General features: G+C 50.1%; 1 pseudogene; it reads right to left on the bottom strand.

Moving 5' to 3' along the window:
* Positions 1-34: 34 nt before the first annotated feature.
* LOC104913974 lies at positions 35-3524 on the bottom strand (annotated as a pseudogene).
* Between the last annotated feature and the right edge of the window lie 4167 nt (positions 3525-7691).

The following is a 7691-nucleotide window of genomic DNA, read 5'->3' as shown; positions in this document are numbered from 1 at the left end:
GTGGCAGCACGACCTCCCATCTGGGAGCTGTGTCTCATTCCAGTGGCAGCTGTCCTGGTGTGTTCCTTTGGCTGTTCACAGCCTCAGCTACCATCAGCCCCAGCAGGATCGTGACCTCCACCCCAAGGGCTAGGTGCACCATGTTGCTCCACGTATAATTACAGGGATGGAAAGGACAGTCACTGGAATTCCAGGGGAAAATTGGGGACCTCTAGGAGGAACCGGGGGGTCCAGAGAGTTCCCAGAGCAAAGGGTGCAACAGGTTACCCAAGGGGACAAAGGGGAGACACAAGGGGCTCCCAGGGCAAGCAGACTTGTGGATAAAGGAGCATGCTGGGGAGTCCTGGGCTAAAGAGGAATAGGTTTACAGGGAACAAAGAGGACCCCTAAGGGCTTCTGTCTGCCCCCACTTCCCACATCCCTGCTCCTGGGGAAATGCCCCTACCCACAGTCTCTGATCTGTCACCCAACCCAGTGCGTCCTGGCACTGAGGATGAAGAGGTTAATGGGAACATAGAGCTGGATCTCACCTACAACTGTCAGCCAGACGCTGCTGCTGGACTGTGATGAGATGTACCGCTGTGACCAGGGACAGTAGCTGCAGGCGTAGGTCCCACCATTGTGTCCCATCACATGGGGTAGTACAAAGGTGGCCACGTTGCTTTCTTGCTCTATAAACCCTCCCAGATCTTCTAGATAACAATCTCCCAGATCTTCCAGAAGTAATACTGGGCTCTCTGGACTCCACTGGTGCACCACAGTGTTACATTGGTCCCCAGCTGGACACAGCCTAGAGGCTTCAGGGACAGGCTGGACCTGACCAGTTTGTGATCTGTCAGGAGGGGACAAGTGAGGCACTCGGAAAGGGACAGTACATCTGCAACCACTTTCTCATTCTCATCCCAAGCTGCTCTGGGGCAGAACATCCTCTCCATGTTATTGGGGGAAGCCCCCAGCCCAAAGTCCAAGTTTTTCCAGCAACTCAGGGACTGAGGACAGCCCTTGGTGTACCTGCAGGTCCCCAAACCCAGCATGGGGTCACAGCTGTATTTCATGCTCTCACCAGAAGCTCAGCAAAGGGGCTGAGTTGTGAAAGGCTGCTGGGGTCCGATCCATTCCATGTAGTGGCAGGCATAGGCTTCCCCATCTTCTCAGGCTACCTGAGTGATGGTGAACGTTGCCATGCCCTTGACTGGCCAGGCTCTCTGCTGGATGCTGACATTCCTAGACTTGTATAGCAACATGACTGTCTGATGGCACTGACACATGCAGTGGACTGTGGCTGATGTCCCCAGAATGGCACCTTCCTGACAAGACACAGAGCTGGAGGGGCAAGAGAGCAGTGACTCTGGGCACAGGTAGCAACTCTCAGAACTGAATGAGAGCAGGCAGCCCCTCCACCTCAGCACTGAATGCTTTCCCTACATCCACCATGCAAACAGTGTGCCAGAAAGATTATAGATTACCTATAGCGACTCAGAGGAGCTGACAAGACTCAAATGCATCTGAAGGAAGCTGTAATCTTCTACTTATGCCCGTTACACCCGCTTTGTTCCTCTACCTCCTTGTTTCTAGTTCCATGGGATGTGGCTGAAGAGGGGTTCTCTCACTTTTCACTACCAGTTCCAGTGTATTGCTGACTCCAGACTAGTTGATTGGAGTTCCCTCGGTGTAGCACTGGCAGCTTTAGCAGCCCCCCTTGTTGTGATCCACCCAGGAGAGGTAGAAATCTGTGTATTCCACTGAAATTTTGAGGGCAGTTGCCTGGCCCTCCAGGGATAGGAAACAGCTTTGGAGCATTTGATGGTGCAGTGGAGCATAATGTCAGCTCCTGCAGCGACCTCATGACCGGGCAGGATAGAAAGAACAGGCTTGGGAAGACAGAACTGTGTGGGGAGAGGAGAGGACATGAGAAGTTTTGCAGGAGCCACTGGGTTTCCATAACTCTACCACCTGTCTCAGGCAGAGGTGATGGTCATCTCTACCACTCCAAGCCAGGAAAAAGGGGAAAAATCTTGCCCGTCATGTGGATGGGGAAGTGGCTGTTTGTGCCCCAGCCGCCCAACTTGAAGGGTCTTGGCACAACCACATCACATCCCTCACCTTCCAACTTTGACCTCCATGGTGTCATGCGAGTCAGCACAGTCCCATTGCCTCCATCCACATATTGGCAGCTGACTTCTGTCCATTTGGGTGGCCGTAGAGATGGAGAACTCAGCTGTGCTACCATGTAGCTCCAGGGTTCAGAACTGGTAACCATCCTTCACAGAATCACAGAATCACAGAATTGTAGGGGTTGGAAGGGACCTCTAGAGATCATCGAGACCAACCCCACTGCCAAAGCAGGTTCCCTACACCAGGTCGCACAGGTAGGCGTCCAGGCGAGACTTGAATATCTCCAGAGAAGGAGACTCCACAACCTCCCTGGGCAGCCTGTTCCAGTGCTCCGTCACCTCACCGTGAAGAAGTTCTTACGCGCATTCGTGCAAAACTTCCTATGCTGCAGCTGATGGCCGTTTCCCCTCGTCCTGTCTCCACGCACCACTGAAAAGAGCCTGGCCTCACTGCTATGGCCGCCACACCTCAGACATTTATAAACCTGGATCAGGTCCCCTCTCAGTCGTCTTTTCTCAAGGCTAAACAGACCCAGTTCACTCAGCCTTTCTTCATAGGGGAGATGCTCCAGGCCCTTCACCATCTTTGTGGCCCTCCGCTGGACTCTTTCCAAGAGATCCCTGTCTTTTTGGTACTGGGGAGCTCAGAACTGGACACAGTACTCCAGATGAGGCCTTACCAGGGCAGAGTAGAGGGGGAGGATCACCTCCCTCGACCTGCTGGACACGCTCTTCTTAATGCACCCCAGAATGCCATTGGCCTTTTTGGCCACGAGGGCACACTGCTGGCTCATGGCCAACCTGTCGTCCACCAGGTCGCCCAGGTCCCTCTCTGCAGAGCTCCTCTCCAGCATCCTTGTACAGTACTATGTTCCCACCATGGCACAGACACCTGCAAAAGACAGTGGTAGAGTTTCCCAGTGGGATCACCCAAGGCAGCAGGAAGATGGAGACTGGGGGCACCTGCAGAGACAGAGATGTTGCCAAATGGACAAGTAAGGCCCAGTTTTCCACTGCCATGTGATGAGCCTGAAGCCAGTTCCATACCCCATCTCTATACAGGGATGGGTTTTGTTCTGTGGGGCTAAGGAAGAGCCCCGGGAGATGGATTAGGGCTCAGAGATGCATCCAAATTCCCCATCCATCCACCACATAATACTTGTAGCCTTACTCTGTGCAATTAGCCAAACACCTGCAAGATAAATTGTTGTGTAATCCTCTGTGGAGTCTCTGAGCGCATTGTGACCCCCACTGGTAGTCCATACAACCAATGACACTCACAGAAGGCTAGCACACAGGTTGCAGGAAGCACGATGCTTCTCTTGTATCTTTCAACTGAAGCAGGGTTTCTCGAATGAAGATGCCGGCAGGAGACACTGAGCCTGTTCTTTTGCAGAGAGATTGCTTCATTTGAGTCCCGCCAAGAGTGTCACAGGCCACTTTCTGCTCCATGGAAAGTGTGTTTCTGAAGTGCAGGGCTGGGAAGGTCAAACTGGAACCAGAACGTCCCAGTCAACTCTCCCAGGATTGGACACCTGTGATAACCTGATTTGCTCCTGAGGCTCTTCATTTCTATTTCTTTGCTCTGCATTCTTGATGGGGAAATGACTTCTCCCAACTCTTGCGAAACAAGAGAATGTTCTGCAAGTCAGACTGGGGGAATAAATGACTCATGGTTCCTTCCAGATCTCAGTGAGAAAGCCTCAGCAAAAAAAAATAGTGTAATTAAATTGCTCTTTTTAAGACAGAGAAACAGTAATAAGTGAATCTTACTCTCCTTCAGAGACTGGGCACCACACTTTCCTGCATTATCAGTGGATGCTGAATGGATTTTCCTACAACAAGCTGCACAAATCCTGTCTGTGGGAAGGTGCTCAATAAAATTTACTTACCATTTATATTCTTTTTTTATTATTATTATGATTAGTGTGTGCCACTAAAACAGCTATTTTATTAATCTTTTGATTTTGGGCCTGGTTTTACCAATAGATGCAAAAACATTTATCAAGTTCAAAAGAGTAAACTTGTTTTTACTGTTCAAGATGATACAAAAAATAAGCAATAGACTAGAAATAAGGCAATGACATTACTATACAGCAAAAGTCATAATGATTAACAGAGAGCAATGGCCCTAATACTTTACCATCATCCAGCTCTGCAATTGCTGAGGAGCCCTGGTTACCGCAAGGATTTGGTGAGTCTTTCCTGGTAACTGGGAGGTCTTACATGACGTGTCCATCCATAGGTGAGGTCTCCAGTATTGCTGTAAGAGGGTCCAGCTTTTATACTGCTGAATAAACAAGCTTACCTAACTTCAAGGGTGGAAACATCTGGTTTCATTCTCCTTTTGGATTCCACCCCAAGCCTGGTCAAGGGAGGAACCAAGGGAGTTTGTGTACTTGGCCTTGATATCATGCTTCTAAACAAGTAAAAATTAGTACATTCATATAATGTTTTATCTAAGTTGTACATCCTGCTAATGAGACAGTTTATCTAAGCTACATATTTTGCTAATAATCAAATACTAATGTCATATAATGCTTTGTTGAGAAGTTCACCTAGAGGCCAGCGTTGGCTCAGGGCCCATTGTTCAGGCCTTAGCACTCCAGGTCTGTCTCACTGAAGTCAAGGAAGATCTCTGCACCATATAATGCCCCTATAGTGATTTAACACTGGTAGGAAGCTGAGCACCACTCTCTCTCCCAGTACTCAGAGCTAATAACAACTGGAGCAATGACAGTTAAAAAGAGAAGTAAAAATACCCTCCTCTATCTGAATGGCACAGTGGGATTGGGAAAGGAGGTTGTGGTCAGTCCAGTACATTTATCTCTGCCAACTGTTCACTGTCAGTCTTCCTCCGCTTTGGTGTGGAGTCTCTTCCAGTGAGATGCAATCCTTCCTGAACTGATTCTGTGTGGTCCCTGTGCAAGCTGCGGTCCTTTGAAAACTGCCCCAATATGGGTCCATACCACAGGGTTCATACTTCCAAGGCAGACTACTTCAGAGCAGGTCCCCACGGGCTGCAGCTCCGGCCCAGGCCCTGCTCCTGGGGGGCTCCGTGGGCTGCACCTTCTTCAGTCCACATCCACTGCTGCACCACAGGTTCCTCCATGGCTGCAAGAGCAGATCTGCTCCGTGTGGTGCCTCTCCTGGGCTGCAGGGAGCTGCTGCTCTGTACTCCTTCTGCACTGACCTTGGTGGCTGTAGGGCTGCTTCCCTCTCATGTCTCACTCCTCGCTCCCAGCTGCTATTGTGAAGCATTTTTTTCCCTTCTTACATCTGCTCTCACAGGGGCACTCGGCACTACTCATGGCTCAGGTCTGGCCAGCACCAGGTTCCTTTTGGAGCTGTCAGGAGCTGGTTCTGATCTGAGATGAGGCAGCTGCTGGGCTCTGCTCACAGAGGCCACCCTTGCAGTCCCCTGCTACCAAAACCTTGCCACATAAACCCAATACAATTCCCCCTCTGAGCAGAACATACAGTGCAGTCTACAGAACCTCAGGAATCATTTTAGAAGAGCAGGAGCAGATACCTGGAAAAGCTCAACTGGATATCAAGCCTACACAGAGATGGGGGGAGCTGATGCACCATGTCTAAGGTAGGTTTCCTCCCAGTGAGCCGGAAAGCTGAGTAGGAATTGCTTCAGTGCCCCAGCCTTGAGAATATTAAGAGGTGCATAGGGAAATGAGAAGCTGGACTTTCTCCCCTTTCTTAAAAATGGGAGCGATGTTCCCCTTTTTCCAGTCAACAGGGATTTCACCTGCCAGCCACCATTTGATGGAGAATGGCTTAGCAACCACATCAGCCAGCTCCCCTAGGGCCATGGAATGCATGTCGTCTTGCCCCATTGACTTGTACACATTCAGTCTCACGAGGTGGTCTTTGACTTACTCTGCTGTTACAGTGGGGGGGGATTTTGCTCCCACAGTTCCCGCCAAGAAGTTAAGAGATGTGAGGTTCAGGGATGTGAGAGGCATGAGAATCCTGACTGCCAGTGAAGACTGAGGCAAAAAACTCCATGAATACCACAGCCTTCTCCATGTCTGTTGTAGCCAGTTCTCCCTTCACAGTTATCATAGAGGGCATGCTCTCCTTGGCCTGTCTCTTCTGACCAAAGTACCTACAGAATCCCTTCTTGTTTTTTACATCCCAAGTAAAGGGCAGTTCCATCTGTGCTTTGGTTTCATTATTCCACCCCTGCACATCCATATGGAATCCCTGTATTCTTTCTGGACTACGTGTTTTTGTTTCCATTGTCTATACCTGTCGTTCTTATCCCACAGTTTGACCAGCGGCCAAGCTACGTTGGTTTCCTGCCTCCTCTGCTTGTTTTCCTCTACTGAGGAACACAGAGCTCTTGCACTCTCAGAAAGGCATCCTTAAAGAGTAGCCAGCTTTGTTCCACTCCGTTGTCACTAAGACACAGCTTCCCAGGGGATCTCACCCAGTAATCCTTTAAATAGCCTGAAGTGTGCTCTCCTAACTTTGCTTTTTGCCAGGCCTACCCTTATCAAGATTACATTCTACTAGGGCATGTTCACTACTGCCCAGGGTGCCTCTAGTCTTAACTTCTTTCATTAGCTCCTCTAAGTTGGTGAGCACCAGGTCCAGAAATGCTTCACCTCTGGTTGACATGTCTAATACCTGGACCAGGAAGTTATCCTCAACACACTCAAGGAGTCTTCAAGACTGCTTGCAGCCTGCTGTATTGTTTTCCAGTAGACATTTGGGTAATTGAAAGCCCCTATCAAGATGAGAGCCTGTGAGAGTGACACTTCCTGCAGTTGAAGCAAGAAGGCTTCATCCACAGAATTCCTCCTAATCAGCCTGCCTGTAGTAGACCACAACCACTAGATGTCTTTTATTGGTTCAGTCCTTTATTTTCACCCACCAGCTCTCAACATGATCCTGACTGTTTCTCAGAGGCAGCTCTTTGTCCTTTATCCACCTGTTGACCTGGACAGGCTGGAGAGCGGGGCAGTAAGAAACCGGATGAGGTTCAACAAAAGCAAGTGTAGGGTCTTACACCTAGGGAGGAATAATTGCATGCATCAATACAGGCTGGGGGATGAGCTGCTGGAGACGAGCTCTGCAGAGAGGGACCTGGGCGTCCTGGTGGATGACAGGTTGGCCATGAGCCAGCAGTGTGCCCTCGTGGCCAAAAAGGCCAATGGCATTCTGGGGTGCATTAAGAAGAGCGTGTCCAGCAGGTCGAGGGAGGTGATCCTCCCCCTCTACTGTGCCCTGGTAAGGCCTCATCTGGAGTACTGTGTCCAGTTCTGGGCTCCCCAGTTCAAAAAGACAGGGATCTCTTGGAAAGAGTCCAGCGGAGGGCCACAAAGATGGGTGAAGGGCCTGGAGCATCTCCCCTATGAAGAAAGGCTGAGTGAACTGGGTCTGTTAGCCTTGAGAAAAGACGACTGAGGAGGGTACCTGATCCAGGTTTAATAAATACCTGAGGTGTGGCGGCCATAGCGGTGAGGCCAGTCTCTTTCAGTGGTACGTGGAGACAGGACGAGGGGAAAAGGACATCAGCTGCAGCATAGGAAGTTTTGCACGAATGTGCGTAAGAACTTC

The sequence above is a fragment of the Meleagris gallopavo genome, chromosome 22 (assembly GCF_000146605.3).
Source record: "Meleagris gallopavo isolate NT-WF06-2002-E0010 breed Aviagen turkey brand Nicholas breeding stock chromosome 22, Turkey_5.1, whole genome shotgun sequence".
NCBI classification, from domain to species: Eukaryota; Metazoa; Chordata; class Aves; order Galliformes; family Phasianidae; genus Meleagris; species Meleagris gallopavo.
The sequence above is the reverse complement of the archived record's forward strand: the minus strand, read 5'-3'. Positions and strand labels throughout refer to the sequence as shown.